Source organism: Miscanthus floridulus, chromosome 1, assembly GCF_019320115.1.
Source record: "Miscanthus floridulus cultivar M001 chromosome 1, ASM1932011v1, whole genome shotgun sequence".
Taxonomy (NCBI): domain Eukaryota; kingdom Viridiplantae; phylum Streptophyta; class Magnoliopsida; order Poales; family Poaceae; genus Miscanthus; species Miscanthus floridulus.
The window spans coordinates 96,221,796-96,236,065 of NC_089580.1; the positions used below are offsets into that span (position 1 = coordinate 96,221,796).

General features: G+C 41.0%; 1 pseudogene; it reads left to right on the plus strand.

Moving 5' to 3' along the window:
* Positions 1–9,189: 9,189 nt before the first annotated feature.
* Positions 9,190–13,915, plus strand: LOC136460616 (uncharacterized; annotated as a pseudogene).
* Positions 13,916–14,270: the final 355 nt, after the last annotated feature.

Genomic DNA, 14,270 nt, shown 5'->3' on the forward strand with positions numbered 1-14,270 from the left:
GAGTTGCAACAGCACGCTATCAGGTAAAGACAAGTTTGGGCTAGAGTGTATTAAAAACAAGAACCTAGCCCAGGCTGCACCTATAGACTCCTTCTCGTACTACTCAAAGTCGAGAATCTCCTTTGGTAGAGATGTTACGGGACATTGGGAAGAACGTAAGATAAAACTTATCCTTAAATTCATCCGAATCTCCATTTGTACTTTCTACGGCATGAGCATACCATTGCTTCGCCCTCTCTGTGAGAGAGAAGGGAAATAGTTATCACTTTAGAGTTTCTTGTGTCATGCTAGAAATGCTCAGGCACAAACACATTTCCTCGAACTCTCATAGGTGATGACATGGGTTTTTGTTATCAAGCCCAAAGAAGGATTGTGCTCGAACCATGGCTATTAAGCTAGGGTGGAGTTCATAGCCAGATGAAAGGATTGGTTTTGAAGGTGGTGGCTCAGAGAACTCACCCTTTGAAGTGGAAAGGTTTTGAGTAGGAGTTGTCTTCATGGTAATTTTTTGAAAAGAAAAGATACAATATACGAGTATGAACTAGGTTCAAAGATAATACAACAACCGTTCTTCGGTAATGGCGCTAGAAAGCTTGTTGGTATTTCTTATATCACGAATAGATCCGCAAGCATACAGATACCGTTGTAACTTTCAACCAAGAGTATTCAAGGGTATCGAATCCATAGGGAACGTGTGTACTCTCCTAGCTAGTTTGTCTAAGGGCAACACAAGTATAAAGTTCAAAAGGGTAGAGATGGATTCCTATGGCTTTAGGGTCTATGGAAAGATAAACTCTACTTTTACTTGCTTACTTTGGGCACCAGAACACACCTGGTCTGCCAAGCGATCCTGGCCTATAGCTCTACACCAAACCCAAACATGGGGGATTACAAGAGACGGACAGGGCTATCACCACCTGCCGCCTACCCCTTAACCATGGGGAATGAGGCAAATAAAGGTAGCCTCTAGCCTAGATACCACATCTATGCTATCGAGTACTACTCTAGCATCGTACATGGTTATCTCTTCTAGAGTATCTGCTACAAAAATGGACGACGAACCGGCAAGCAAATAAGAGTAAGACTTAACTAATCAAGAGACTTTCTACTATAAGAATCACATACACTCACTTAGCGGAAGAATTCATCGAGGTACAGAGCAGGTGTTCGTCAAGGTACACGTTGGGGAAGACTACTGATGTTGGCATTTCTTAGTGCAATCACCAAGTATGGAGATATAAACCATCCCCAGTAATAGCACTTGAAATGTGTGTTGGTATTTCTTAGCACCATCACTAAGATTTAGTAAACCTTAGCGATGCCACCCAGAAACACCAACATGATAGTTCTCAACGATTATAGAAAATATCTGCAAGCACATAGATCTGTCATTGAAGCATTTCACCCAGAAGTATTCAGGGTACCGTTATTTATATTTTCCCAAAGGAAGGCATGGTGTAAAGATTCTAGTATAGATTTGAACAAGATTACATGCTTGAAAAGTGAACCAAGGTCTATGACAGGGGTAAACATGGTATATTCAGTATAGTGGCCACTACTAACTTCCAACCCTTATGCCACGCTTTTTTGTCATAACGACAGGATTTAGTTGCAACAAGGTGTGTTATCGCAAACATTTGCACTTTCGGTTGTGATAGATGGGATTTTTGCCACTCAAATTTTTTTGTGGCCATAAATTTGGAGATCGTTGTGAAAAGTAAGTGTTATCACAACCAATTATAGAACGGTTGCAATAAGTGATCACTATTGCCACGCTTTGATTTGCATTGCGAGAAGTTTTATTGGCGTTGTAATACTAAGATGATATTGCAACTCTTTAGTTGATGGTTGCGATAGCCCGTCTATGTCGAAATGAATATGTTTTATTGTATGTAATAGTTGTTGGTGTTCACTACAAGGTTCTACCTCTAATGCCACGCCACATGATTGCAACACCACTAATTTGGTTGCCATAGGTGGGTCGTATTACAACCTTTTCAAAAAATGGTTGCAATATGTGCCTATAATGCAATGGACTAAATTTGTTGCAATATGTGTGGTTTGTTGTTACAACAGGCTTGTGCTATTGCAACCATTTAAGAATTGTGTTGCAATTAGTTGGCATTATTGCAATGGCATTTTTGAGTTGAAATAGTATTGGTTTTCATTGCAGTTACTTTGTGTTATTGCAACTATATTGGATTTGGTTGCTTCTGCTTGTAACTATTGCCACGGTTATTATAGGTTGCAATAATGTTCCATGGTGTTGCAATTGCTAGGGTGGTTATTGCAACAAGATTTCTGAATGGATGCAATAGCATGTTCCTATTGCCATGGTTTTCTAGGGTTGTAATAATTTTTGTGGCGTTGCAATTGTTAAGTACTTATTGCAACTACAATCCTAAATGGTCGCAATATCATGTTAATATTGCCATGGTTTTTTTGTGTTGCTATAGGCTACCGCTGATGCAACATCCTAAAAGTGTTGCAATATAAAAAATTGGTTGCAATATACAAAATGCTCCAAGCATTAGACTACCCCTGATGCAACGGCCTAAAAGTGTTGCAATATACCAAAAATGGTTGCAATAGACAAAATGCTCCACACATTTTTGAATAATGTATTCTATTGACAAAAAAATGTTCCACAGAGGATTTGATCCTAGGAACTAAAGTACAAGCAAACACTCATCTACCACTAGGCTACTAAGGTGTGTTCAACATTAAGCCACCTTTATATTACTTGTTTACATGATGAAGATGGCTAATTCACTTCATATGTCAACAAGGATGATAACCATCCGCATCTTCCATGACAATTTCAAAAAATAAAAAAATTGTCCAGCTTGCTGATATTTGTGCTTATGATAGAAAACAAACATGAGTATAATAGTTTAAAGACCAACTATAGCTATTCATTATCCCAAACAATGAGATTGTTTTAAAAAATCTAGAAAAAACATCATTGTTGTACAAAGGATAAGTATTTAAACAAAGAAATCATCTTCTATGCTTTCTACCGCAACTGGTGCAACAACTCCATCATCAATGTAGGTGTCATCTTCATCATCATCATCCTCATCAAGTAAGACCGCATCATCTGGTTCGAGAACTGCTTCGCCACACACCTAATTAATAACAGAGGCATCACCAGTTTTGCCTTCCTTGTGTGGTCTTGTCCAATTTGACAAATCCTCATTTGGGCCTAATAGATTCATGTCTTGGATTCCCACATCAAGTAGATCAACTTCCATGTCACCCTCATTTTCTGCTTCTGGCATGGCAAACAAATTTCGTGGTCTCACCGCAACAACACTAGACCATCTTAGCTTGTTCGCGAGGTTGACAAAAAACACCGGTTCGACCTGTGTTGCCAGAATGTAAGGTTCATTTGAATATCTGAACCTAGAAGTATCGATATCGATAACACCATATTTATCCCTACTATATCCTCTACTTCTGCTGGTACTGGCAGCCGGCACATCATACCAATCACATTGAAACAATAAAACTTCTTTTTGTGCAGGGAACTCGAGTGAGATCATTCTTCTAATCACTCCATACCAGGTCATGTTGCCAGTAGTACCATCACCCCTCACAAGCACACCACTGTTTTGTGTGACGAGGTTTCTCTCAATGGTAGTTGTTCAAAATAGCCAGTTATTGATGTAGCATCTATTGAACACACGAGCTCGATGGTCTGGTCCTTGAGAAAGGGCATACATAAGTTCACTTGCTTCACCTTTCTCGTATAGTTTGGTGATTTGCAAACATAGTTTGAAAACAAATGCCAGTTAATAAGTACATCATTCTAACCATCACATGGAATAAAAAAATTAAAAAATAGAACTAACCTTGCCCTCGAACCACCTTACAAAGTGCTCCTCGTGTCGTTTATTAAGATTCCTTGTACTATTTTTTAGTTCTTCCATCTGCTCGCTGCATTGAAATAGCCAATTAATTAATTAGTTGATGCCAGAAACAAAAAGTAGATTAATTAATGATGGTATATTGCAACTTACTCGACCCATAGTGTGGCTTCATCGCAGTTACTAATTATGTAGTGCCTCATCTTCCGAACCTCATCTGCACCAAATATCTCGGTAGTCTATCCTCTCCTCTTGTAATCCATTTCTCCAAATATGATCCGACCAGATGGCGGCTCATTCACTATTGTACTTTCATGACGATCAACACGATTCAGCTTGGTGTCGACGTCCAAGAATCTAGAGCAAAATGTAAGGCACTCCTCGGCTATGTATCCCTCGGCTATTGAACCTTCTAGGTGCGCCTTGTTTCTCACATAGCCTTTAACAGTACGTAGATACCTCTCAACTGGATACATCCATCTATAACACCTGGCCCCTCCAAGTTTAGCCTCTTCAGCTAGGTGAACCGGCAAATGAATCATGATATCAAAAAATGCAGGTGGGAATACCATCTCAAGCCGGCAAAGAGTCTCTTTAATTGAACTGCTAAGTTTGTCAAGATCTTCTTCCACCAGCTCCTTCGAACAAAGTGCACTGAAGAACCTACTAAGCTGAATCAATGGCATGACAACTTCTTCGAGCAAAATCTTTCTAACGACTAAGGGTAATAATTTCTGTAGAATAATATGGTAGTCATGTGTTTCTAGTCCAGACACCTTACATGCATTTGCGTCAACACATCTCCTTATATTGGAGGTAAACCCATCAGACATCTTCACTCCATGTAGAAATTGGCATAAACTTTTCTTGTCAGCCTTATCTAAAAAGTACAAGGCTGGAGGCAAGCTATAATTATCATTGTTAATGACAGGGTACTAATCTTGCCTTATCCCTAGTTGTTCCATGTCAAGTCGGGTCTTCTCGTTGTCCTTACATTTACCTTCAATTTCAAGCAAAGTACCCAATATGCTCTCGCATATGTTTTTCTCAATGTGCATCACGTCCAAATTATGCTTTATGGGCAAAGAAGACTAGTAAGGGAGCTCAAAAAAATACTCTTCTTCCTCCAATTGTGCCATCTTTTATCTTCGTAATGCTTCCTCTTTTTTGATGTCGCCTTTCCAAATATCACTTGATCAAAAGTTTCATACTAGTCCAATACCTATTGACTAGACAGTGGTACTAGAGCCTCCCTGGTTTCCACCTCATTGTTGAAGCTCATCTTGTTCATGTGCCAAGGATGGTCCAACGGCAAAAAACAACGATGTCCCATGTAGCAATGCTTTTTTCCAAATCTCAACCACAAATAATATGTATCCTTGTGGCAGTATGGACATGCAAATTTGCCTTTTGTGCTCCAACCAGAAAGCATCGCATATGCAGGAAAGTCATTAATTGGCCAAAGCAGAATAGCATGTAGTTTAAAATTCTTCTTTACCTTGTCATCCCATGTATCAATTCCCTTTTCCCAAAGATCCTTCAGCTCATCAATGAGGGGCCTCAAATAGACATCAGTATTCATTCCAGGAGATTTTGGACCAGGAATCAACATCGACATAATCCAATAAGGCTGTTTCTCAAACAACCAAGGAGGCAAATTGTAAGGGATGAGGATAACAGGCCATGTGGTGTATGTAACATTTTGCATGCCAAAGGGTTGAAGCCATCAGAAGCAAGACCCAGCCTAATATTACGAGCTTCCTTTGCAAACCAACCATACTTGTTATCCACATGCTTCCATGCCTTCGAGTTAGTAGGGTGACACATTTTGTCATCATCGACCAATTCTTCCTTATGCCATCGCATTTGTGATGATGTGTTCTCTGTCATATATAATCTTTGTAGCTGAGGAGTAAGAGGAAAGTACCGTAGGATTTTACGTGGGACATGCTTCTTGTTTGTTGTATCAGCATCACCATCTGCAGCGTCCTTGTGAGGACCGTCGTCGGTCGTTTTCCACCTAGACTCGCCACATTTGGGACATGTATCCAGATTTGTGTTTTCCTTCCAAAATAACACACAATCCTTCTCACAGGAGTGTATCTTTACATAGTCCAAGCCTAGATCTCAAACCACCCTTTGCACTTTCTCCATTGTGTTCGGGACACAGTGGTCTTTAGGAAAAAAAAACCTTGTGAATAGATTAAGTACTACCCTCCAATGCTCTGTTACTAATACCGTGTTCAAGCACTTAACCTGAAAAAGTTCCACAATAAAAAAGACCTTAGTAGCATTCTCGCAACCTGGATACAATTTCTTTTCTACCTCCTGTAATAATTTGAAGAATATCTTCGCATGTTCATTGTCATCAGTATCTCTGATCTCTCCATGTATAGCACCTCTGATTAGGGATCTAACCAAATTAGTGACACCACGGTCATCATCACTCGGTGCACCTTCTTCATTGTCTACTCCAACTTCATGTGGTGCGGATTCATTGTCTACTTCTACATCAGCTGGTGGTGGTGCGTCATTGTGTACTTGTACATCAGCTGTTGGTGCGTCTTCGTTGTGCAATCCCACATCTGAACCTTCCCCTTCCCTCATAAAGCTTTCATCAAACCCTCAATGAAGCTGAACCAGAGGTCGCGGTCTGTATGCCATGCATACACATCTAGGACATGGACATGTAGCAGTTCCACCTCTCGATGTGCCACTAAATGTGATGTCTAGAAAATTTTAGAGATTCTCCTGCCACTCAATTGAAGAACGAGGCAAGCGCATCCAACTCCTATCATCACCTGACATTATTCTGCAATGACGAGATGCACCAATCGCGGTGGACAGGTGGAGGAGTAGTCGAACGAGCGGAGGAGTCGGACAGGCACTGGATCGACGGCGATGCTCGGCACCAAATGTCGCGAGAGGAGGCAGCATCGATGATGCAAGGGTTTCAACCGAACTAGAACAGGAGAACTCTGTGTCACACATAAAAAATTGCATCCATGTGCTACGCTACTTGCAGGGCCCATGTTGCTCTCATGGATGGCCCCTCTGGCACAGGAGCGCTATGTACGAGAATTTGTGATCCGAAGTCCAATTTTTTTGGGAAAATTTTAGTTGGCAATAGGTGTTAAAAAAAAGATCACCCGACCTAGCGTTTCATAGCCTCAATGATGGAGCGTCACCCATGCTACTCCTCACCTCTGCCATCGTCAATCTTTAGGACTGTTCATAATTTAACTCAACGACCAAGGGTTTGTAGCGCAGGAGCTGACGCAGACATGACAAAAACCTGCACCAACACACACATTTGTAGGTTACCTAGGAGCTAACACATGCATGACACGATGAAATCTCACCCACTTCCACAAATCCAAAGCAACATAGCATGCCCGATGCCTTGGGAACTACCGAAGAACAAGCGGAGGAGACAAGGAGACGGGGAGATGTATGTGTACATGCATTCATAGGCATACATCCACATGCATTCAAAGGGGTAGATGGTGGACATGACAGATCAGTCTTAATTCCCCATTGTCGATGCCTTGGGAACTGCCAAAGAACAAGCGGAGGAGACGAGGAGACGGGGAGATGTATGTGTAACACATTGACATAGGCATACATGTACATGCATTCAAAGGGGTAGATGGTGGACACGGCCAGTGACATAGCAAAACATGACATGCCCCGAGATGGTAGATGATGGACATGACAGATCAGCCTTAATTATGAAGATAGCTTTCACATGCCATATTATGAAGGACAATGAGTTTGATGTTGTATTTCAGGAGCCCACTGAGTTGCCTCCTCCTCGCTCATGTGATCACTCTATTCCACTTATTGAAGGTGCCAACCCAGTCTTCATAAGGCCGTATCACTATGCTCTAATATTGAAAACTGAGATTGAGAGATTGAGCGTCAAGTGACGACATGCTGCAACATGGTATTATCTAGAAGAGCAACAGTCCTGTTGGCCCCTTGATCTTCGGTACGTAGCATATCATATACTATGGTCTTTGTGACAACGAGTCAATGACCAAGATGCATCGCCACATACAATACCAATCCAAGGGACGATGTAAGCAAAGCGAGGTCATACAATGCAACATCCAATATGTAAGCAAATAAAACAAGGTCATGCAATGCAAGTATCAACCCAAGGTGACGATGATCAAACAAAGGATTCAACGACATAGTTTTTTCAGCACCAGTAAATTATTACATCGACCTAAGACATAGATTAATCACGGTTTTTCAACCCTGCTGCCGGTGCTCCTCTTCATGCTTCTTCTGCTCAGCCCTGTGCCGGCGTCGTTCTATGTCCATCGTGAGACACCGCTCGGTCTCCTCCTCCTAGCGGCAGCGCTCCTCCTCCTCCTCGTGGTGGTGCTCCTACTCCTGGCGGCGGCGCTCCTCCTCCTCCTAGCGGTGGCACTCCTCCTCCTTGGAGATCTCGACGACGTGCTTCAGGATACAGTCATCGGTCTCCTTCTACGTGATGGCATGGAGGCGCTAGTCCTCCTCCTTCCGAGCCGTCTCCAATGAGTCGAAGACGACCTCCACCGGAAGAGGTTCTGGCTCCTCCTCTGATGCGGTCTCATGGTCCGAATCATCCTCAATGTTCACCTTGAGGTCTAACTCAGATGACGGCACCGGTGGAGGCATCGGGGGCAACATGAGGACAATGGGTTCAACATCGCCCATGTTGTCTTCAAGTGGTGAGGCATTGTGGTGGCGAGTCGAGGGCCGAAGCGAGGTGTGCGTGGGAAGGATGCTTCGCTTTCTTAACGCGCGGTGGTGCAATGGTGTCCGACTATGCATGGGGACTGGGCTTATATAGGCGTGTCGATGGGTGGAACTGATAGTCCAATAAATCGCACCCCTCGGAAGACAGAGCATGCCTGCGTTGGGAACCGGCCCGAGCAGCCGATGGACTCCTAGGTAAACACGGTGTCTCTTTGTGGGGAACTGAGGGGCCGCGACCAGTCCAAGGACCGGGTAAAATGGTGGCTCTTCATGGGAACCGCGTGACCAGCGTGGCTGGGGAGTTGAAGGGTCTACACGCAAAGTAAGGGACAAATAATCACTCAAAGGAATAAATTCCTTCAAACTTACCGAAATCAGGTGATAGCTCAATGGTTTGTCTGCTGCTCTGGAACTTGTAGGCTTCGGTTCGATTTAGGGATGCAACGCATTTTTTTTGCATTTTCTTTCAATTTATGTTCCTTCATTTTTAATTTACAAGTTTTTTAGTCCTAATTTTTTGCTAATTTAGGTTTATACAATTCCAATATATAATTTCTTAAGTACTAACGCAATGTGCATGAGGGAGTGGATGCTATCGCAAATACAAAGGTAAGTGTATATCACTAGCTTGGTTTATCACAAATACAAATACAAAGATAAGTGTATCTTGGTGTCACTGAACCCAAACCTAGGTAAAGATGTCACGCTGCAAAAAGATGGTTTGTGCGATAAATCCTATCCTTGACGACATCGATTACCAATTTGCACTGAAACATTGTCTTAGCTCCCACATGAAATCACCTCAAGGCAAAGAAGGTGACATTGAACATGATACACCTATATGATATGCCATATATATGATACACCTAACACATTTTTTTTGCATTTTCTTTCAATTTATATTCCTTCATTTTTAATTTACAAGTTTTTTAGTCCTAATTTTTTGCCAATGTAGGTTTATACAATTCCAATATATATTTTCTTAAGTCCTAACACAATGTGCATGAGGGAGTGGATGCTATCTCAAATGCAAAGGTAAGTGCATATCACTAGCTTGGTTTATCACAAATACAAATACAAAGATAAGTGTATCTTGGTGTCACGAACCCAAACCTAGGTAAAGATGTCATGCTGCAAAAAGATGGTTTGTGCGATAAATCCTATCCTTGAGGACATCGATTACCAATTTGCACTGAAACATTGTCTTAGCTCCCACATGAAATCACCTCAAGGCAAAGAAGGTGACATTGAACATGATACACCTATATGATATGCCATATATATGATACACCTATATGATACACATTTGATCAAATAAGATTCCAACTTGCCTATTCATAAGCCCCTGGTACCTTGGACACATTCGAAAAAGGTCTATTCATTGTAGAGTACGTAAATAGTAAAGAAAATGACAAAATGTTAATACAAGGGGTCGAGTAACACAATGCAAATAAAACCACGTGAAAGGAAAAAGTTTTTCGAGAAATTGGAAAAAAGAATCACCTGATTTGGACAATAAATGCGAAACCTAAACATGTTTAACGTTTTTACAATAAATCAAAGTAAAAAAGATGAACACCATGAACCCGGTGCCAACAAGTGGGTCCCTCATGTCAGTGGCACACCCTTTTCCCACTTATTTTTTTTTGTAATTTTTACCGAAAATTGGCTTGGCGCCCGCTTGCAGCCATTTACCACCTAATACCCCGCACATTATGTGAACAAAACGAACCTTAACCTCCCCACTTCCTCATTATCCTCCCCATCTCCTCCAATTCTTTCCTTTCCCTCCTCCAACTAGGTTCCCGATCTGCACCCACCGCCACCGCTTGTCTTCGCTGTCAGCGTCATCATTGGACGGTCGCCAGTTCAGGATAGGCCGCACCCTAGAGGCCGCCACGACATGCCTCCCCATCGTCGGTGCTCAAACCTCAAGGACTCCTGGACTTCCTCTTCGTCAGAGTTACGGCAACCCTAAAGCCATTGATCTATTCACTTTTCACTTACAAAAGAGTAATGCATGTACCTATGTGTCTATGTAGTTAACTTGTTGAATGTAGCTGGACTATAGATTGCATCAATGGAGACTCAATCGATGTCACCTGCGTTCAACACGCCAACACCTGCTTCATTGTCTAGACCTAGGGCGATGATGTCGCTTTTTGAAACACCTTCATCTAGGACGGCGACACCTCCTACCGATGAAGATGGAGGTGATGGCAGCCAATCACAAGAAAACCTCTAGGAGTTCCACTAGGACGACGACTAGGTAATGGCATAATGTATGTCTGGATGCTACTGCAATGATTTAGAATTCGACAAAAATACTTCAATAATAGTGAGATCCTTCAATAAACGGTAGTGAGATGCTTCAATAATATGAAGGACACATTATTGTTTGCCATTCTCAAGTTGTTCCTTCTTTAAATATTATTTAGGGTGTTCTTATGTTTCTCATTACATTCTGTGACAAGCTAGGAACAAACATGGACTATTTCTTTCACTTGCAAGGGGGCACCGGGGGACAACAATTTGCTCAGTATACAATAGCCAGGGATGACCTCACATTTGGTAACTTAATAACAATGAAATCAAATTTCAGGTATGGTACCAGGGACTACTTGTACTACAAGAGGAGAAGTGGTAACTCTGTAGCAACACTAAATGAGATCGAATATGATGTCGAATGTAAATGCAATCATATCAAGTAATGCAAGAGGAGAGGGAGGTCAGATTAGTATTGTCAAGGGATCAAATAACAGAGCGAACTGTGGACATAACACCCATTAAATTGCCAAGAACTATGGCATCAAATAGTGAACATTCCATAGATGAGTCACTTGATGATTACAAGGTGTGGCTTAAAAATATGCATAGACAGGGCCAAGGCATGGGTAAGTTATGTTGCTGCCCTATTATGAATTGTTATATTATATTATATTGCAATGGCCAGATCACTAATAGCACCATGGCTTTCATAGATTTTGAAGATATATACAGGGATGACATAGTCAAGACTTACAAAGAATGGTTAAGGGTGCAAGGACAACTAGATCAAATTAGTAATATATACCTTCTTTTCCCAAAATGTCAACCAACTTATTATTAGTCCTTCGCAATACATTTATAGTTTACACTTGTGACCTATTGTCTGCAGGTGCATATGACAACCCTACAAATCAGATAGATTTACTAAATTCAAGTCAAGATAGCAATCCAACACCACCTCTAAACCAGCCATCACATGCTCGGCGTGAGAAAACACAGGGAGATAGTAAGTGATGCTTATTGTGATTTTATTTTGATGTTCAGTTCAGTTTTCCCTATGTAAATGATTTTGTTTAATCTCTTGCACTGTATATTGTTTCGATGGACAAGACTCCCAAAAGAGGAAGGCATGAGGTACTATGAAAGGATTGGCAGCCAGCCATAAGAGATCAAAGTAGGGCAGTTAGAAGCTTAAAGTCCAATTCTCTACACATGGAGGAGTTGTAGGTGAGAACACACGCACATTTACTGATGAAATAGTAGTGTACACAAGGAAAAAGAGCACCACTCATTGGGGTGAGAACATGGAAGGATATCCACCAAGATGTCAAATATTCAATAGTATCTGATATGATGGTAAGTTTCTGATTTGTTTGTGCTAGCATACATAGTTTTGTTACCAAATTAGTTAAGAAGTGACCTAGAATTTATGTTTTATATGTTGAACAACATAAGTGGGACATTGAGAATAACGAAGAAAACAGGAAAAAAATATGGACCATCACTAATGAGCGTTACAAAGGATGGAGAGCAACATTAAGTGCTACGTACAGGGCGTACACCACCTATGAGGAGAGAATGAGACATAAGCCAGAAGAGTTGGACATTGTTGAATGGCACTATCTGGTTTTGTATTTTGGCAAGACAAGTTTTTAGGTTTGATGACCTTTACTTTATTCTTGCCATTTGCACTTGATGAAATAAAGGCTATGTTTTGGTACATTGCAATATTTTTTATAATCAACTCCTTGTGCAGAGGGTTAGTTGCAAGAATTTTCGGAATCAGTAGAATGTAAAAATACACCATCGGGCAGGATCAAAGACTTTTTCTCAATGTGGCTTTGAGAAGGTAATAACTTCAAAAGCACATGACCATTCTTCCTTACCTTTTGAAACATTGCTAATTTGTTACATTCTTGCCTAATTAGAGGGACCCAATAACTGGTGATGAGCCAAATGATTTGGAGCTTTTCATGATCACGCACAGTAAGAATGGGCAATGGACAAGCCAAGAATCTAGGAATGTCTATGTGAGTATATAACAGTTTGTACAAACCTTATTAACTGATGCAAAGTGACCACCTACAAAATCATTTTCAATTAACTACTTCAACTATCCTCCTTTGTTAGGATAATGCATGCAGCAAAATTTCGGAGAGGGAAACAAATGGAGAAGCACTCATCATCTCAGACGTGGAGCAAAATCAGATTTTCTAGTCAGCCTACTAGGAAATAAGAAACTACAAATCAACCAAGATCTATGCTAATGGATACTTGGCAAAATACCCAACTAGAAGGCAACTACTATCTGAGGATTACCAGTACCAAGTGCGTCAGGAATCGGCACTAGCCGAAGCATTTTCAAAGCTACAAGAGAGATTAGAATCTCAAGAGGCTAAAAGGGAAGCTAAAAGAGAAGAACATAGGCGTCAGATGGAACAAATGATAAAGGCAAGGGAGGCCAATAGAGAAGCTCTTAGGCAAGAGTTTATGGCAATGATGCAAGCAACACATGTACAAGCATCAATACAACAGGTAATAGTCGGCTACAAACCATGCATCATTTTTGTAGTTTCAAACTCCACTCATGATTTTTCTGGCCAAAATTGAAATGCAGGCTAAAAAAGATGGGGGACAAAATGCAGAGGTTGCTGCTACAACAAACATGGATGAAGAAAATGTAAATACAGAAAGTGAAGAAATATCACATCAGCATGTAGTTTGAGAACTGAAGAGTGTTTAATGTTGTCATGTGATAGTCCTTAGTATGAGGCATAATTTTCCCTCCATCTATTGATTTGCAGGAAAACCAAGATAGCATCCCACCACAAACACAACTCGAAGCTACAACAGCGGCAGGTACAAGTAATGGTCGCACAATTAGAAATAGTGCTACGAATAAGACTCAAACTGACCAAAACAAAGGAGGGGATACGACAGTTAGTTTTACTACTACTAAAGCACTGAGGGATGCTGCGGCTAAGAAATGAGCATTATCCAAAAGGAATCAACAAGCTAGCAAAGCATAGGTGATTTTTTACTCCACTACTTGTGAATATTTCTGAATCAGATTTAGTTGCCTAGTTCCTATTACTGTAAAGTGAAATGATACTTAGCTAAATACTAAGTTTATGTTTGCTGAATATACCAATGTTAATGATTGTTTCAGGAGCAAGATAGAGTTTGAGTGGAGCGCACAACGGATGGACGGTCAATGTCAAGCCAACCTTTGCTACAGTACTACACATAGCTTACTACATTTTGAACTGTTCAAAGTAGCTACTGTGCGTCAGATACCTTATGTGTTTCAATTGTTGTGCGTGTGTGATCAACTAAGTTTGACATTGGATGTGGTTTCATTAAAGAGTTGTACGAACAAAGCAT